The following is a 20,336-nucleotide window of genomic DNA, read 5'->3' as shown; positions in this document are numbered from 1 at the left end:
TTATTCATAAAGGCCTTGCCATCTCACCCTTGCCCTTTGCCTGAGGTGTGGTGATCCTCAGGTTAAATCACCACCAGCCAGTTCTCCTCTTGAAGAGAAGAACAGCCTATGGTCAACTGGAACTATGGTGACTTTACCTTTTTATATTTATATGTGAAAAACACCAGTTCTAACCATGGCCTAACTGTCCACCCTCCTCCATTTTGAAAAACAACCATATACCCCTAGTCATTATCTGTCCTTAAGCTAACTTTTAGCAGACCCTCTTATTCTGTGAGCCTCAATTTTCTTAACTGGCCTTTTATCTGGAATTTCCTCAAATGCTTCCTTAGCATGCAAGTAGACATCCATTGCCTTCCCTTCTTCAACCTTCTCTGTTACTTCATCAAAATTAGTTGAACGGAATCTGCCTTTTACAAATACAAACAGGAAATGCTAGAGATACTCAGGTCTGGCAGCAACTGTGAAAATGAAAAACATTTTATTTCTAATTTCCAGTATCCATGACATTTTGCTTTTGTTGGACTGCGTTTTATAATTCTTTGCTGACTTTCAATTAACCAGAGTCTATTCAACTGCCTTGATTTGTTTTTCTGATTATTGCTTGTAAAAATCTTATCCATGACTAATATTTAAGTGACTGGCCTGCAGTTACTTGAAATATCCTTGAATGCTTTAGGGTGAAACATTTACCACCCTCCAGCCTCTGGTGCATCTGTCTCTAGGGAAGATTGGCAAATTATGGCAAGCTCTTCCATTATCTCCACCCCATATCCTTTATCACCTGAAGCAAGCCATCCACACCAGACCAGTAATCGACTTGCATAGCCAGCCTTTTCAGTGCATCCTAGCTACCAGTTTTCACCCTATACATTACCTTGATCATCTCTACTTGCATTGATGTTTTATCAGCATCTTCTTCCTTGGTGAACACAGTTAAATGTACACTGTTAGCCTTGCTCTGAGCATGTATCACTCTCATTGTCCCTCATACAGGTTGGACCCTCCCCACCTCCTAATTCCTGCTTACTATTTATATGCTGAGATTTTTTTGGTTCTCCTGCCATTCTATTCAAACAGATTTGTATCACAACCCTTCAAAATTATAAGACTATATATGCATAATACAAAAGCGCATGTGAAAGTGTTTTAATAATGCTTTTGAGAAAGTTGGGCATTCTTTAGAGTAGTACATAGTGATGAGACCAGACAATCCAGAGGACATAAATGCAACTCTGGTAACATTTTGGTGCATGCTGACAGAAGTGCTTTTAGTGTGTCTAAAGATTGCCTATAGATGCCATTAACAGCTATTGGCCATGTCAGTATTAACAGCAGTCTCAACGTACTTAAGTATTGTAACATTCTCCTTTTTAAAAGAAATTTCCCATAAAGTGTTTTCCTTCCTCCAGTCCATTTGAGTACTCAATTGGGTGTGACATTCTCAGCATTTAACAAACCCGTACAAATCCAGCCCAATTTCTGTTGTTTGATCATGCAAGGATAAACTCCTTATTCATGTAACATGGTAGCCAAGATTTACTCATGTCACACTGACAGCTTTTCCACAAATGCAACAATCAAACAGAAATTTCTGGAAATACTCCAGAAGACCAATAGAAATATAAGGACACTTGCTTGCTGCCTCTTGCCTCTCCTCCCATTCCACTGAAAATAAAGGTATACTTATTGCTGAAAGCTCGGGCAGCCAAGGCAAAAAAGTCTGTCTGGGATTTTTAGGGGTGAACACTTTGTCACTGTTTGTGTGGGATAAAGACTGACTACTGGTCAGTGGGATTACTGGGACTTCACTGGTGCATTCTGGGAGAAGTCAGACCACACATCTACCAAGAAGTGGGAAGCAGAAGATCTGGTGTCAAGGATTGGTTTGCCCAAAACGCTACATTAATGTTTCGCTCCCTCTCTCCTCTTAAAAAAAAAAAGGCCACTGTGAGAAGGTAAAAGTGAAGGTAAGAGTTTTTAATAAATTTTTTCAAATAATTTAATCGGTGCTCGAAATGTCGGTCAGTGGGGTTAAGTGTTGCACTTGTGAGATGTGGGAGATCCGTGACGCTTCCAGCGTCTCGGATGACTGCCTGCAGGAAGTGCACCCAATTGCAGCTCCTTACAGAACGCATGGATAGGTTGGAGCAGCAGTTGGATGCACTTAGGAGCATGAAGGAGGCAGAAAGTGTCATAGATAGGAGCTTTAGAGACGTGGCACACCAAAAGTGCAGGCAGATAGACGGGTGACCACCAGAAGGGGCAAGCAGTCAGTGCAGGAATTCCCTGTGATCATCCCCCTCTCTAACAAGTATACCGTTTTGGATACTGTTGGGGGAGATAGGCTATCAGGGGATACCAGCAGCTGCAGCCAAAACAGTGGTACCACGGCTGGCTCTGTTGTTAAGCAGGGAGGAACAAAGGGGACTAGAGCAATAGTTATAGGGGACTCTATAGTTAGGGGTGCAGGTAGGCGTTTCTGTGGACGTAAAAGAGACTTCAGGATGGTATGTTGCCTCCCTGATGCCAGGGTCCAGGATGTCTCTGAACAAACAGGAAGCATTCTGAAGGCAGAAGTTGTGGTATATATTGGTACTAACGACATAGGCAGGAAGAGTGATGAGGTCCTGCAGTTTAGGGAGTTAGGTAGAAAGTTAAAAAGCAGGACCTCTAGGGTTGTAATCTCAGGATTACTCCCTGTGCCATGTGCTAGTGAGGCTAGGAATAGGAAGATAGTGCAGCTCAACACGTGGTTAAACAGCTGGTGTAGGAGGGAGGGTTTCAGATATCTGGACCATTGGGGTCTCTTCTGGGGCAGATGGGACCTGTACAAGAAGGACGGGTTGCATCTAAACTGGAAGGGCACAAATATTCTGGCTGGGAGGTTTGCTAGTGTCACATGGGAGGATTTAAACTAGTTTGGTAGGGGGGGTAGGAACCAAAGCAACGGTGAATTAGCTGAAGGGGAACCAGAGAGTAGGGCCAGTAAGACTCAGAGAAACAGCAGGCAGGGTGGGATTGCTAATCAGAGAAGGTCTGGTGGACTGAAGTGCATTTGATTCAATGCAAGAAGTGTAACAGGTAAGGCAGATTAACTTAGAGCTTGGATTAGTACTAGGAACTACGATGTTGTTGCCATTACAGAGACTTGGTTAAGGGAAGGACAGGATTGGCAGCTTAACATTCCAGGATACAGATGTTTCAGGTGGGATAGAGGGGGATGTAAAAGGGGTGGGGGAGTTGCACTACTGGTTAAGGAGAATATCACAGCTGTACTCCGGGAGGACACCTCTGAGGGCTCATACAGCGAGGCAATATGGGTAGAGCTCAGGAATAGGAAAGGTGTAGTCACAATGTTGGGGGTTTACTAAAGGCCACCCAACTGCCAGTGGGAGATTGAGGAACAGATATGTAGGCAGATTTTGGCAAGGTGTAAAAGTAACAGGGTTGTTGTGGTGCGAGATTTTAATTTCCCCTATATTGACTGGACTCACTTAGTGCGAGGGGCGTGGATGGGGCAGAGTTTGTAAGAAGCATCCAGAAGGGCTTCCTGAAACAGTATGTAGATAGTCCAACTAGGGAAGGGGCCATACTGGACCTGGTATTGGGGAATGAGCCTGGCTAGGTGGTCGATGTTTCAGTAGGGGAGCAGTTTGGGAACAGTGACCACAATTCAGTAAGCTTTAAGGTACTGATGGATAAAGATAAGTGTAGTCCTCAAGTTAAGGTGCTAAATTGGGGGAAGGCTAATTACAACCATATTAGGCAGGAACTGAAGAGTGTAGATTGGGGCAGATGTTTGAGGGCAAATCAACATCTGGCATGTTGATAGGGATTCAGGACCGACACATTCCTGTAAGGATGAAGGATAAGTGTGGCAAGTTTTGGGAACCTTGGATAACGAGACATATTGTGAACCTAGTCAAAGAGAAAAAGGAAGCATTTGTCAAAGCTAGGAGGCTGGGAACACATGAAGCAAGTGTGGAATACAAGGAAAGTAGAAAGAAACTTAAGCAAGGAGTAAGAAGGGCTGAAAGGGGTCATGAAAAAGCATTGGCCAGCAGGATTAAGGAAAATCCCAACGCTTTTTATACATATATAAAGAGCAAGAGGGTAGCCAGGGAGAGGGTTGGCCCACTCGAGGACAAGGGAGGGAATCTATGCGTGGAGCCAGAGGAAATGGGTGAGGTATTAAATGAGTACTTTGCGTCAGTATTCACCAAAGAGAAGGACTTGGTGGAAGTCTGGGAAAGGATGTGTAGATAGTTTGAGCCATGTTGAGATCAAAAAGGAGGTATTGGGGTTCTTGAGAAACGTTAAGGTAGACAAGTCCTCAGGGCCTGATGGGATATACCCCAGAATACTGAGAGAGGCAAGGGAGGAAATTGCTTGGGCCTTGAGAGAAATCTTTGTATCCTCACTGGCTATAGGGGAGGTCCCAGAGGATTGGAGAATAGCCAATGCTGTTCCTTTGTTTAAGAAGGTAGCAAGAATAATCCAGGGAATTACAGGCCGGTGAGCCTTACATCAGTGGTAGGGAAATTATTGGAGAGGATTCTTCGAGACAGGATTTATTCCCACTTGGAAATAAGTGGACATATTAGTGAGAGGCAACATGGTTTTGTGAAGGGGAGGTCGTGTCTCACTAACTTGATTGAGTTTTTCGAGGAAGTGACAAAGATGATTGAAGGTAGGACAGTGGAAGTTGTCTACATGGACTTCAGTCAGGCCTTTGACAAGGTCCCTCATGGCAGACTGGTGCAGAAGGTGAAGTCGCATGGATCAGAGGTGAGCTGGCAAGGTGGATACAAAACTGGCTCGGTCAAAGAAGACAGAGGGTAGCAGTGGAAGGGTGCATTTCTGAATGGAGGGCTGTGACAAGTGGCGTTCCTCAGGGATCAGTGCTGGGACCGTTGCTGTTTATAATATATATATATATATATGATTTGGAGGAAAATGTAACTGGATTGATTAGTAAGTTTGCGGACGACACAAAGGTTGCTGGATTTGCGGATAGCGATGAGGACCATCGGAGAATACAGCAGGATATAGATCAGTTGGAGACTTGGGCAGAGAGATGGCAGATGGAGTTTAATCCGGACAAATGTGAGGTAATGCAGTTTGGAAGGTCTCGTACAGATAGGAAATAGACAGTAAATGGCAGAACCCTTGAGAATATTGATAGGAAGGGGGATCTGGGTGTACCGGTACACAGGTAACTGAAAGTGGCAATGCAAGTGGAGAAGGTAGTCAATAAGGCATACGGCATGCTTGCCTTCATTGGCCGGGGTATTGAGTTTAAAAATTGGCAAGTCATGTTGCAGCTTTATAGAACCTTTAGTGAGGCCGCACCTGGAATATAGTGTTCAATTCTGGTCACCACACTACCAGAAAGATGTGGAGGCTTTGGAGAGGGTACAGAAAAGATTTACCAAGATGTTGCCTGGTATGGAGGGCATTAGCTATGAGAGGAGGTTGGAGAAACTTTGTTTGTTCTCACTGGAGCGACAGAGGTTAAGGGGAGACCTGATAGAAGTCTACAAGATTATGAGAGGCATGGACAGTCAGAAGCTTTTTCCCAGGGTGGAAGGGGACCCTCAATTACTAGGGGGCATAGGTTTAAGGTGCGAGGGGCAAGGTTTAAAACAGATGTACGAGGCAGATTTTGTACACAGAGTAATGGGTGCCCAGAACTCGTTGCCGGGGGAGGTAGTGGAAGTGGATACGGTAGTGACTTTTAAGGGGCGTCTTGACAAGTACATGAATAGGATGGGAATAGAGGGATATGGTCCCCGGAAGGGTAGGGGTTTTAGTCAAGTCGGGCAGCATGGTCGGTGCAGGCTTGGAGGACCGAAGGGCTTGTTCCTGTGCTTTAATTTTCTTTGTTCTCTTTGTTCTTTGTACTGAGAGTTTATCTGTTATGAAGAGTTGTCTCCAGATTTGCTAGCTGCTTATTGTAGAAGAGATCTCGCTAGAGGTTTGTTCAAAAAACATTTACGTGCCAACTATTTGTAAAAGTTATGACTAACATGTAGCTCGAGCAGCCCCCTGAGATTCTACTCCGACATCATCAGTGTGACATCACTGTGACATAGCTGTTCAGTCCTCTTATTAGAGTTAACCCTTTGCTGTACATCTCCGCAAGCTTTTATCCCCATACTGTTTTACATAAACTCCCCAACATCTCCCTCCAATGTGTCTTCTCTTGAAGGAAAAGTCTGTTTGTTGGTTTTGCTGGTCTCCCTAAATGAGTGTGGAGCTCCTGGGGTAGATGGGAATGCTGGTGCTCTGAGTACAGTTTGAAGGGGCTGTCACTCATCGGTTCTTCTGTTTGTGGTTTAGGAGGTATGACACACTCTCCCTGTTTTGGGAACTATGCCCATGCTGTTGATGGTTTTCTGTCCATCAAGATTAGGGCGAATTGGTTCTCCTGAAAAATGTCTGCCTGTGTCTTGACCGTACACAATCTTGGGTACAGTAGTTTTCCAATTACCATACTGGTCTACAATCCATACCTTTTCTCTTCCCAGAATTGTAAGGTTTTGAGCGTTTTCTTCCACTGTTTGTATGTACGAGCCTGGCTTGCTTCTTCCTTCCTAGCTTGATCATGGTCTTCCTCTGTGACATTCAGTAGCAAAATGTGGGACGGGAAGGGAAGTTGCATCTTCAGCTGAAAGCCTATCAAGAGTTTGCATGGGACAAACTCATTTTGTAATGAAGTTGAATGATTGCCAAGCAGGGCAAGCTCAAAGTCATCGCTCTTCTTCCAGAGGTCTTTGGTGTATACTCCTGACCCAGCCTCTCCGTTAGCTTGTGGGTATTTTGCAGAATTTGTGGCGTGCTCAAATCCATATGACTTTGCAAAGAATCAAAGATACTCACAAGCAAACAGGGATCTAATATATGACATGACTATGTCCAGAATGCCAAGGATATAATAGCTTCAGACGTGACGCCATGTAGCTGTTATACCTCTCTGCAGTGGGGGTAATAGTCGACAACTCAAAGAAGATTTTTCCTTTATAGTGTGATGTTAGTGTACCTTTAAGAGGTTTTTAAAATCATGATCACAACCTTGGGTGATGTCATTGCTGGAAGGAGGGAAAAAAATTGGGCAGGTCAGGTGACCAAAGTTTTTCAGCTTTCAGTTTTGTTTTGGCTGCAGTGTTCGAGCAGTCTTAGAAACAAGCTGGAAAAAATAAGTCTCTTTCCCTCTCTTTTGCTTTGAAAATATTACCAGTTACTTGAAAGAAAGGCTTGTTGCCATGATGCAGTAAAGAATCTGTGCTTTTGGTGTTTGGGGAAGATGGTCTGACTACAACCTGCTCTGAGTTTTCAAGAACATTTGAAATCAGCATTCAACCTAGGGAAATAGATTCCAGTATCATGTGAGCTTTAGCCTGTGCAGTGATAAATCTATTTAAAGGGTTTTATTTACTGGATATTGGTCTTGGTTGGAACATCTGATATATATGTTGGTTAAGGGTTATACATTATTGTGGTTGTTTTGTTTTCGCTTGTAATTGATAAAGGTTCTTGCTAATTTTCATTCCGTATATGTTTATTCTTGAATAAACTTTGTCTGATCAAAGCTCCCTAGTGGGTCTTTTGAATCACACCTGAAGTGGAACGTCAGTGGCTTATCCTAGCCAAATTCAAAATGCAAAACTTGTGATTCAGGCGGACTTCATAGAACACTTTGGAGTTTCTAATCTGAACCATAATAATAGTCAAACAAATTTATGCCAAGATGTTCCCAAGGCTTTGATGGGAGGGAGGATAGGAGTGGCTCCTTCTACTCGTGCCCTTGGATGACGCAGGTGACACAACTATACAAAGTAAGTAGCTTAGCATTTTTCTTCTCTTTTCCCCACTCCCACCTATTGTTTTTTGTTTTTTACCTGCTGGAGAGATTGTTTTGTTGCCCTCCCCTGGAAAATCTCTATGGACCCCAATGTTGCAACTGTTTTAGGAGTTTGTTTATAGCAGGAGCTTGCATGGTTCAACTAATTGTTCCATATTTCACGGCTGTGTACGAAGTGCTTCCAAACATCATCCCTCAGCGGCCTAGCTCTAAATTTAAGATTATACCTCCTTGCCCACAGTACAACAGTGACATTTTAAAGTGCTTCATTGGATATAAAAGTGCTTTCGGGTGGCCTGAGGTTGAGGGGAGATTTGATTGATTTAGATAAGGCAGTAGTGAATGATAATGTCCTGGAACATGTCTAAAAGGGTGGTGGAAGCAGAGATGATCAAAAGGAAATTGTTTGGTTGCTTGGTACTGAATTTGCAGGGTGATGGGGTTGGAGCAGGGTAATAGAACTGACTGGATCGCTCTATAGAGAGCCAGCATAGACTTGATGGGTTTAATGGCCTCCTGTGCCATAATTAGTCTGATTCTAAATGTAAACTTCAGTGTGGATCTTTTTCAAGCTTGGTTGAGATTTCCCACTGCTGATTTTTACCTTGATCCTTGCTAGAAAATCTTCCTGTGGGCATTAAGTAACAATTAGGTCACAACTTAATTTATTACTAATGTTTTGTAGGCCCATGAATAAAGAATTACAAGCAGTCATGGCAGCTGATGTCCATGGAGCATTTTCCAAAATTGACAAAAAGTATTCAGCTCTTTTTGCTGCTGATCTCACAAACATGAGAGCAAGTGGTCAGTTCAATGTGTTATAGGGTTTTGCAAAGATTTTGACAGTTGAGCAAGCTCTTGCAAGCCACACAGTTGAACAGGTACATTTGATCCAATCTCTTGCTTTTGGGTCTGTTCCAATTGAAAGGACAACACTCGTCCTTGTCCACAGGGTAGGGTGCTAAATTGGGGGAATGCTAGCTATAGCCGGATTAGGCAGGAATTGGCGGCCGTTGATTGGGAGAGGCTGTTCGGGGATAAGTCTTTTGAGGAACAGTTGATAAGGCTGCAGGACAGGCATGTGCCTGTAAAAAGGTAGGATTCGAGAGCCATGGATAACCAGGGAAATTGAGGATCTGATCAAAAAGAAAAGAGAGGCATACGTTAGGTCCAGGCAACTGAAAACAGATGGAGCTTTGGAGGAATACAGAGAGAGCAGGAAAGAACTCAAACGGGGAGTTAGAAGGGCAAAAAGAGGTACGAAATGTTCTTGGCAGACAGGATTAAGGCGAATCCTAAGGCATTTTATTCATATGTTAGGAACAAAAGAGTTGTCAGGGAAAAAGTCAGACCTCTCGGGGACAAAGGAGGGGAATTATGCTTAGAACCCAAGGGAATCGGGGAGATCCTAAATGAATACTTTGCATCGGTATTCACAAAGGAGAGGGACTTGTTGACTGGGAGTGTCTCAGAAGGAGGTGTTGACCCGTTAGAGAGAATCTCCGTTACAAGGGAGGAAGTGTTAGGTTTTTTAGGTAACATTAAAACTGACAAATCCCCAGGGCCTGATGGCATCTATCCTAGACTGCTCAGGGAGGCAAGAGATGTAATTGCTGGGCCTCTGACGGAAATCTTTGTCTCTTCATTGGACACAGGTGAGGTCCCTGAGGATTGGAGGATAGCGAATGTGGTACTGTTATTTAAGAAGGGTAGCAGGGATTACCCGGGTAATTATAGGCCAGTGAGCTTGACGTCCGTAGTAGGGAAGTTGTTGGAGAAGATTCTTAGAGACAGGATGTATGCGCATTTAGAACGGGACAATCTCATTAGTGACAGACAGCATGGTTTTGTAAGAGGGAGGTCGTGCCTTACAAATTTGGAGGAGTTTTTTGAGGAAGTGACAAAAACGGTTGACGAAGGGCGGGCCGTGGATGTCGTCTATATGGATTTCAGTAAGGCATTTGACAAATTCCCTCATGGTAGGTTGGTTAAGAAGGTTAAGGCTCATGGGATACAAGGAGAGGTGGCTAGATGGGTAGAAAACTGGCTTGGCCACAGGAGACAGAGGGTAGCAGTCGAAGGGTCTTTTTCCGGCTGGTGTTCCGCAGGGCTTTGTACTGGGACCTCTGCTATTTGTGATATATATAAATGATTTGGAAGAAGGTGTAACTGGTGTTACCAGCAAGTTTGCGGATGACACGAAGATGGCTGGACTTGCAGATAGCGATGAACATTGTCGGACAATACAGCCGGATATAGATAGGCTGGAAAATTGGGCGGAGAAATGGCAGATGGAATTTAATCCAGATAAATGCGAAATGATGCATTTTGGAAGAACTAATGTCGGGGGGAGTTATACAATAAATGGCAGAGCCATCAAAACTATAGAAACACAGAGGGACCTAGGTGTGCAAGTCCACAAATCCTTGAAGGTGGCAGCACAGGTGGAGAAGGTGGTGAAGAAGGCATATGGTATGCTTGCCTTTATAGGATGGGGTATAGAGTATAAAAGCTGGAGTCTGATGTTGCAGCTGTATAGAACGCTGGTTAGGCCACATTTGGAGTACTGCGTCCAGTTCTGGTCGCCGCACTACCAGAAGGATGTGGAGGCTTTAGAGAGAGAGTGCAGAGAAGGTTTACCAGGATGTTGCCTGGTATGGAGGGTCTTAGCTATGAGGAGAGATTGGGTAAACTGGGCTTGTTCTCCCCGGAAAGACGGAGAATGAGGGGAGACCTAATAGAGGTGTACACAATTATGAAGGGTATAGATAGGGTGAACAGTGGGAAGCTTTTTCCCAGGTCGGAGGTGACGATCACAAGGGGTCACGGGCTCAAGGTGAGAGGGGCGATGTATAACTCCGATATCAGAGGGATGTTTTTTACACAGAGTGGTGGGGGCCTGGAATGTGCTGCCAAGTAGGGTGGTGGAGGCAGACGCGCTGGCATCGTTTAAGACTTAACTGGATAGTCACATGAGCAGTCTGGGAATGGAGGGATGCAAACGAATGGTCTAGTTGGACCAATGAGTGGCACAGGCTTGGAGGGCCGAAGGGCCTGTTTCCTGTGCTGTACTGTTCTTTGTTCTTCTTTGAAGTGTCTTTATTGCCCTCAACCAAGAGCATTGTGTAGTATGGTCAGGAATAGTATAACTGTCAGAAAATCCCTTTCAAACTTTGTTTCAGATAATGGGAAAAACGTGGGCAGTTGCTCACCACCTCTTTTCTTGTATATACAACTGCCAGAGAAAAATTGTAAGGACTGACTTTCCAATGTTTTGAGTTGGTGAAATTAGATAACCTCTGTCCTTCCCATGCCCACACTTAACAGTACTCCCTCCAGGTCTATTATTTTGCATTGAGGAAGACTTGCTTTATTTCATCTTCACTGCTGTTTCCCGTATCTCTCTTGTTTCAATAGTCTTATTTTTGTCATGTGCCCAAGATGTTTTCAAAAACTATAAACCTTCCAAGGCATACTCCTTGAGGCTTGTGGCTTCCTTGAAGTTGTTGCATGCATTACATCTTCAGTTTCTTCATTTGCTTCTCATTTCTGCCAGATACAATGTAAAACAAAAGAACTGATTGTAAGTTGCTGGGGTTTTGTAATATGGAAGCAAATATTGTATGCTCTAATGATTACACCAACAACTTCCACTTCTATAGTATCTTTTACTGCAGTCAAATGTCCCAAAATGCTTCACAGGAGTTATCAAACAAAACTTTGACACCGTGCCATAGTGATATTGGGATAGGTGGCCATTGGCCTGATTAATGATCAGATACACAAAAAGAGAAAGTGGGATTATTCACAAAAACCAAACCATTCATCTAATACAATGGATAAATGGTCATTTCCAATTTAGCAAACTCTTATTGTGTGCCAGAGGGATCACTGCTGAGGTCGCATCTACTTACAATCTATGCTAACAACTCGAATGAAGGGACGTTGTGTATTGTAGCCAAATTTGTTGACCATATGAAAATACAAAAGGTCTACTAAGGGGTATAGGCAGATTAAGTGAGTGGGCAAAACATTAGTAGGATAAGTGGGCAAAAAATTGGAGATGAAGTATAACATGGGAAAAGTAAGTTTGTCTATGTAAGAATAGAAAAGCAGACTATTAATTAAATAGAGACTGCAGAATGCTGTGGTACTGAAGTTCTGGGTGCCCTTGTGTAAGAATCACATGCATATATAACAGATAATTAACAAGGTAAGTGGAATGCTGGACTTTACTGTAAAGGGGATGGAGTCTAGTATGGAAGTCTTGCATGGCATTGTACAGGTCATTGGTGAGGACACACCAACAGGACTGCATATAGTTTTGTTCTGGTTATGTAAGGAGGCATATATACTTGGATTGGAAGCAGTTCAGAGACAGTTCATTAGGCTGATTCCTGGAACAAAAAGGTTATCTTATGAAGGTTGAGTAGGTTGGGCTTCTACTGGTTGGAGTTTAGACGAATGAGCGGTGATCTTATTGAAGCATCTAAGATTGAGGGGGCTTGACAGGCTAAATTCCGAGAGAATGTTTCCCCTTGTGGGAGAATCTAGACCTAGGGGACACATTTTTAAAATGGGGAGCCTTCCATTTAAGGTAATGAGGTATTTCTTCTCTCGGTTCACCCTGGAGAACAATGGAGGCTGGTTCATTGGATATATTCAAGCTGAGATATACTTTTCTCTGAAATATACTCTCATTGATCAAAGACATCAAGGATTTTAGGGGGTGAGGTAAGGCCACAATCTGATCAGCCATCATTTTGTAGAATGGTGGTACAGGCTCAAGGGGACTAATTGCCTACTCCTGGAGTCTGGCTGTCTTTTGAGTTAATTTTAAAAACTATTCTATCTAGTTGACTTACATGCACTCCCTTCAGAAGAGGTGCAGAATTTGTTAGTAAGAGGCACATAACACTATTTTATTGAAGCACTATGGTTTATCTACTATTGATGGAACTTTTATGAGCTACGCAAAATTTTCCTTTGTTGCCCTTCGCCTCAGAATGACTGAATTGTCAGTAATCGGATGATAGTATTTTAATGTCTGAAGTAAATGAACATTATCTGAAAACAGTTCCCCAAGGGGGTCACATTCTGATAGCTCTGCAAATAAAGATAAACATACCAGGCTCAGCGTGGCACCAATTATGAGGCATTCTTGAGAGGAAACACATACAGCATGGTAGCAACTTCTTAATTTCTGCTGTTAATCTGAGCCACACTGGAAGTGGCAGTCGTGCTAATCAGTAAACCAAGTGGAGATATTGTTTGAGTCCTTGGCTGAACCTAACCTGGATAAACCACATATCTCCTCATTTGAAAATCACTCCTCCAGGCTTTTTGTCCTTTATATGCTGGCAGAATAAATATTTCAAGGTATAACGGTGTCACCTGATGCCAGATGTTTTCATATTCTGCTGTAGAATTAAGTGTACCACGTGATTTGGGATTTTATTCAAATTGGCTTTAAGCAGTTATTGTGAAGTGCTTTCAATTCATATTTTACCTGTGTTCTCAAAAATATAACTTGCATAACCTTAGTCTAATTTTTGCAGATGACCTATTTAGTGTGAGAACACCAAACAGCCTTGTTTTGGGCTCCAATGGGATTCCATTTTAAAATGAAAGTTAAACATTTAAAATAAATTTGAGGTGATTCAAGGCTATTGTAACTTGGCTGTCTTTAAAGTTGGTTTAACATTAAATATTCTGGTTATTTTCCAAAGAGACCTAGTTTCACTGTTTGAAGTGGTGCAGAATGTATTAGTAAGGGCACTTAACACTATTTAATTGAAGCACAATGCAATTTATCTCCTATTGAGGAAACTACATTTGAGGAGACTTGTTATCTGAATGTTCCTTGTTTGCACTGGTATCTCCTGTAATCAAAGATCGGCAGTGAAGCTCGCATTCTGTTCAGAACAGGTACTTGCACAGGCAACTTTACATCTTTGCAGCAGTCAAATTGAATGGGGAGGAAGAATTTGATATTAATGTGTATAGAAGGATAAAATGTTTGGGTAATGAACTTATTGGGTTACAGTGGCTTTTATCTCAATCATCTTTAGCACCTTAAACCCCCTCCCCTCATGCCAAGGTGAAACTTGCCCACAACAGAACATTTCAGAGGAAAAATTACAGGATAAACCCAGCTTTTCCAGGATAAATGCATCTTTAAATTTTAATCAAACCTGAAAGATATGGAGAAACTGTCTTTGAAGAATTTAAAGGAGCAAGGTTTTATTTGGAAGCCACACAATTGAAACTTTGCCAACTTGTCAAGGTGAGTGAAATTGAAGAGAAATTTAACTGTAGTGGAGGGATTAGATATAATCGCAGTGTGGTCTGAATGCACAGGAGTCATTTATGCTATTGATGAAAGTGTCTTGGTCCTGTGACCTCGCATACCATTTTTGTGCATAAATCTCTGAAAACCATTTGGCCTTTTAATACGCTAAATCGAAGAGACTTGTGATATAGCTCGTCAAGATTTTTGAGGCATAGTGTCTTTGGTGATAAGGATTTGGAGTCCAAAATGATACAGTCATGAGTTAGTCAGACCTACCTCCCTTTTGTACCCTCCTGAAGCAGGTATCTGTGTACATGACATTTAAACATCGGGGTAAAACAGCAGAACCATGAAATACGTGATGAATACTATGCAGGTAGTGATTTTTGTTGATTTCCAATTCAAAAAACGAGAGGTCAACAATGTCGATTTTTATCTCCCTGATCTGCTATTTGTGGAGAAGTTTAGTGGATCAGTATTTTGCGTGGGGGGTTTAAAAAGCAGAAGGACTAGAACATACTGAATCATTAGTGATGCTTTTCATTTATAAAGGTTATTGGTTAGCAAGGAAATGCAGATTTACCAGCCTATTGTATAATCTCTTGAGGTTGCACGGCCCCAAAGCAGTTTTTCAACCAGTCATACCCACTACAGAAGCATTCCAGAACGCAGTGGTATGCCTCAGACTTGGCATTACCAAAGTAGCCATCAAAGAGAGTGATCCTACTTAAAAGTTTACTGTATGTTATTTTAAAAAAATTGTAGTTGAAAAAATTCAATATCAGCCCATTTTTAAAACAGTGAGAGTACGTCACTTTGCATTCCGTTTAAAGGCTGCATGTCCAACCATTTTCATTTGGAGTTTATGGAAAAGGTGGATTGATGTTGAATCATGTACTTGTGCTTTAATTAAGGACAGCAGCATTATTAAACTCATTATGAACTTGCAGCACACTGTCCTCTCAGGCACATCCCTAAAAATGTTGTTAAACCTGCTGTCAAAGGTGTCATGTTATTTGGTCAACCAATCTCTATCTTGCAGAGGTTGAATGCCAACTTTCTTGACACCACCGCTGACTTCACTGGACTGTGACCCCATCACTGAGCATCAGGCCATTGTTTCCCAAACTGTGACTGACCTCATCGCTTCTGGAGATCTTTCCTCCCAACGTTATAGTTCCCCAACTCCGCTTTCACCTCGTTCCTGAGATTCACAAACAGAACGTCCCTAGTAGAGCCATTGTTGCAGCCCATTGTTGCACCAGAGACCTGATTCCTTCCCTCGACTTTCTTCCAATTTTTCTTCCCATACTTATGCAATCTACTGATGCCGCAATCTACTGATGCCTGCAGCCCCTTCAGCAGTTTTCACTAACTGTTTTGTACCATGGACATTTAATCCTTCTACACCTTTATCCCCTACCAAGATGGCTTGAGGGCCCTCAATGTTTTTATTGATTGGAGGCTTGACCAGTCCCAATAACCACCACCTCTACCTGAGTGAATATGTTTTCACGTTGAACAACTTCTCCTTGACTCCACTCACTTCCTCCAAGTGAGGAACTCTCAACATTCTGAAGGGACTGTTCACTCCATAACAGCCTGGTGCATCCTTCAGCTACACCCAACACTGCTTCCCCCACTTCCAACAGCACTTTGTCATTTAAGTGCAGAGCATGCACCACTTCCCCTTTTATCTTTTCCCTTCGCAGGGCCCCAAGCACACCTTTGAGATGAAGCAGCAATTTGTTTATAAAGCAAGTGTTTTCTTCAGCGCTGTTCCATTTTATTGTAACGTATTAACTATGTTCAATGCTAAACGTGGTTGCCTCTACTTTGGTTTTGCCGATTGAGTGAATGCTTAGTTTTGCTGATTGAGTGACTATTCTGCAGAATGATTGTGTTCAGCCAGCATGACCTGAAACTTACTATCCAAAACTGTTCTACTGAAGCTTGAGGAACAGTACATCAGATCAACATCTTTTGGTTTGGCAAAAATGTTGAGTGAAGGCTGTAGAGTTCAACAATTCAGATCATAATCACTGTCCCCAGTTTTTCAGACAGTAGCTATTAATGATTATGCTGTGGCCATTTTTACCTCAAATCCATCTTTAGTTTCTTTACCTGCTCAGTTAGCACCATCTGTTGCCTGGCAGCATTGTTCCTTTTATCATTTATTCTCTTTAAACTTCTATCACAAATCTTCCCTCCATTCCCTTTTTCCTTTTCTCTGTACTTGCTTAAAACCTAATTCAAAGACGTGCGGGTTAGGTGGATTGGCCATGCTAAGTTGCCGCTTAGTGTCCAAAGATGTGTAGGTTAGGGCAATTAGTGGGGTAAATATGTGAGGTTACAGGGATAGGGCCTGGGTGGGATGCTCTTTTGGAGAGTCAGTACAGACTTGATGGTTTCCTTCTCCACTGTAGGGATTCTATGATCTATGAAGGCCTGTGTTCTGAAACGTTTGTTTTGTTTTTCTCTCCTGACCTGATTATTTCCAGAATTTCGTTTTTATTATAGTACGATTAAATTGTTGAAAATTATACACATACACCTTAACGCAACCTGCAACCACCTTCTCTTCCCTGTGCTAGTACAGTACACCTCTTGAAAGGCGTCATATACTTTTGGCTCCTCACTTTTAGAGGTAGTTGATACGTTGTGATAAAATTGAATTGGACTGAAGAAAAGTATAATTTATGATTCGCTCAGTTAGTGCACATTGGAAGGAATAAAGAAAAAAAAGAACTAGAAAAACAGTTGAGACAAAATGGAAGTGGAGGTTATAATAAATTGCTGAGCTCAATGAGACTTTAAGGCCTTATAATGTTGACTTTTTATTCATTCATGAAGCGTGGGCATTGCTGGTTGGCTAGCATTTATTGCCCCATCACTAGTTGCCCTTGGAGGGCAGTTGAGAGTCAACCACATTGCTGTATGGCTCTGGAGTCACATGTAGGCCAGACCAGGAAGGACAGCAGATTTCCTTCCCTGAAGGACATTAGTGAAACAGATGGGTTTTTCCAACAATCGGCAATGGTTTCACGTTCATAGGTAGATTCTTAATATTTTTTTGTTGAATTCAAATTCCATCTTCTGCCATGGCAGGATCCGAGCCCAGGTCCTCCAGAACAGTTTCTGGATTAATAGTCTAATAGGCCATCACCTCCCCAACTTGAAAGATAAGATGCTGTTCCTCAAACCTGTGTTGAGCTTCATCAGAACATTGCAGTAGACTGTGTACAGAAAAGTCAAATTGAGAGCATGGTGGACAATTAAAATGAACAGTGACAGTAAGCTTGCCTGTTGATTGAGTGGCGATGTTCCTCAAAACAATCGTTCAATCTGTATTTGTTTTCCCCAATGCAGAGACGACCAAATGGTGAGCAGCGTATATGCTATACTAAATTGAACAAAGTACAAGTAAATCACTTGGAATGTTGGGGCTTTGGATGGGGTGCAAATAAAATTGCAGGTGTTGCATCTCCTGCACCTGTATGGAAAGGTGCTGGTGGGAAGGGAGGTGTTGGGGGAAACTGAGGAGTGAACCAGCGTGTTGCGAACGGAATGGCCACCTCCATTCTCTAGCATCACCCTAAAGTCCAAAGAAGACTGAAAAATTATGGCCTCCACAATTTCCACTTTCACTTCCCTCAGTATCCTTGATGCATCTCATCCTGTCCTGGTGCCTTATGAACCGTTAAGTGCAGACAGCCTGTCCAATACGACCTCCTTATCAATGTTAAATCCTTCCAGTGTCTGGATTGTCTCTTCTCTCCATGGCTTGGGTAATATCTTACTGATTTAAACCTCAGTTATATCCTCTGGCTTGATTCTTAAATCCCTTTTTAGCCATTAGAGAGAGTGCAGAGAAGGTTCACTAGAATAGTTCTAAGGATGAGGAACTTTAGTTATGAAGATAAATTGGAGAAGTTAGAACTGGTTTCCACGGAGAAAAGGTTGAGAGGAGATTTGATAGAGGCATTCAAAATCATGAGGGATCTGGGCAGAGTAGATGGGGAGAAACTGTTCCTACTCATGAAAGGATTGAGAAAGAGAAGGAACAGATTTAAAGTAATTGGTAAAATAAACAAAAGGATCATGAGGAGAGACATTTTCTTGTAGTAAATGGTTATAGTCTGGAGTGCACTCCCTCAAGAGTGTGGGTGGAGGCAGATTCAGTTGAAGAATTCAAAAGGCAATTAGCCTGTTTCCTGAAAAGGAAGAATGTTCATTGTTAATGAGAGATGGTTAGAGTATGGTGTGAAGTTAATTGCTCATTCAAAGAGCTGGTGCAGACACCATGGGTTGAATTGCCTCCTTCAGTGCTGTAACAGTTCTGTGATTCTGTGAATTCTGTCATAGTGGGGTCATGGTACGGAGGATGTGGGCGGAAGTGTTGTAGAGTTGGCATTTGGCCTCTGCAAGGTAGATGTCAGTATGCCAGACAACAATGGTGTCACCCATGGATGTTAGGGAACTTGGAGAAATAAATAGTGATGTCTTGAGGAATGTACATATTACACAGAAGGAGGTGCTGGAATTCTTAAAGTGCATCAAGGTAGATAAATCCCCGGGACCTGATGAAGTGTATCCCAGGTCATTGTGGGAGGCTAGGGAGGAAATTGCGGGTCCCCTAGCCGAGATATTTGAATCATCGATAGTCACGGGTGAGGTGCCTGAAGATTGGAGAGTGGCAAATGTTGTGCCTTTGTTTAAAAAGGGCTGCAGGGAAAAGCCTGGGAACTACAAGCCAGTGAGCTTCACATTTGTTGTGGATAAGTTGTTAGAAGGCATTCCGAGAGACAGGATCTATAGGCATTTAGAGACGCAAGGACTGATTAGGAACAGTCAGCATGGCTTTGTGAGTGGAAAAGCATGTCTTCCAAATTTGATGGAGTTTTTTGAAGGGGTAACCAAGAAGGTAAATGAGGGCAGTGCAGTTGGTGTTGTCTACATGGACTTTAGCAAGGCCTTTGACAAGGTACCGCATGGTAGGTTGTTGCATAAGGTTAAATCTCACGGGATCCAGGGTGAAGTATCTAAATGGATACAAAATTGGCTTCTTGACAGAAGCCAGAGAGTGGTTGTAGAGGGTTGTTTTTCAAACTGGAGGCCTGTGACCAGCGGTGTGCCTCAGGGATCACTACTGGGGCCACTGTTATTTGTCATCTATATTCTCATCCAAATCATTCATATAAGAGGCATGTTTAGTAAGTTTGCAGATGACACCAAGATTGGTGGCATAATGGACAGTGAAGAAAGTTATCTCCAATTGCAACGGGATCTTGATCAATTGGGCCAGTGGGCTGACGAATGGCAGATGGAGTTTAATTTAGACAAATGCGAGGTGATGCATTTTGGTAGATTGAACCAGGGCAGGACTTACTCAATTAATGGTAGGGCATTGGGGAGAGTTACATAACAAACAGAACAAAGATCCAGGGGTACATGTTCATAGCTCCTTGAAAGTGGAGTCACAGGTGGACAGGGTGGTGAAGAAGGCATTCGACATGCTTGGTTTCATCGGTCAGAACATTGAATACAGGAGTTGGGACGTCTTGTTGAAGTTGTACAAGACATTGGTAAGGCCACACTTGGAATACTGTGTGCAATTCTGGTCACCCTATTATAGAAAGGATATTATTAAACTAGAAAGAGTGCAGAAAAGATTTACTAGAATGCTACCGGGACTTGATGGATTGAGTTATGAGGAGAGGCTGGATAGACTGGGACTTTTTTCTCTGGAGCATAGAAGGCTGAGGGGTGATCTTATAGAGGTCTATAAAATAATGAGGGGCACAGATCAGCTTGATAGTCAATATATTTTCCCAAAGGTAGGGGAGTCTAAAACTAGAGGGCGTAGGTTTAAGGTGAGAGGGGAGAGATACAAAAATGTCCAGAGGGACAATTTTTTCAGAGGGTGGTGAGTGTCTGGAACAAGCTGTCAGAGGTAGCAGTAGAGGCGGGTACAATTTTGTCTTTTAAAAAGCATTTAGACAGTTGCATGGGTAAGATGGGTATAGAGGGATATGGGCCAAATGCGGGCAATTGGGATTAGTTTAGGGGTTTTTTAAAAAAAGGGTGGCATGGACAAGTTGGGCCGAAGGGCCTGTTTCCATGCTGTAAACCTCTATGACCCTTGTCATGTTTCCAACATTTGCAGTATTTAGCTTT

At 42.6% G+C, this 20,336-nt stretch overlaps 1 protein-coding gene across 2 annotated transcripts in view; it reads left to right on the top strand.

Moving 5' to 3' along the window:
• Nucleotides 1-20,336, top strand: part of LOC144503872 (protein FAM117B-like) — a 211,882-nt gene that overhangs the window by 87,740 nt on the left and 103,806 nt on the right. The window lies entirely within an intron of this gene.

Source organism: Mustelus asterias, chromosome 14 (genome assembly GCF_964213995.1).
Source record: "Mustelus asterias chromosome 14, sMusAst1.hap1.1, whole genome shotgun sequence".
Classification (NCBI taxonomy): domain Eukaryota; kingdom Metazoa; phylum Chordata; class Chondrichthyes; order Carcharhiniformes; family Triakidae; genus Mustelus; species Mustelus asterias.
The sequence above is the reverse complement of the archived record's forward strand: the minus strand, read 5'-3'. Positions and strand labels throughout refer to the sequence as shown.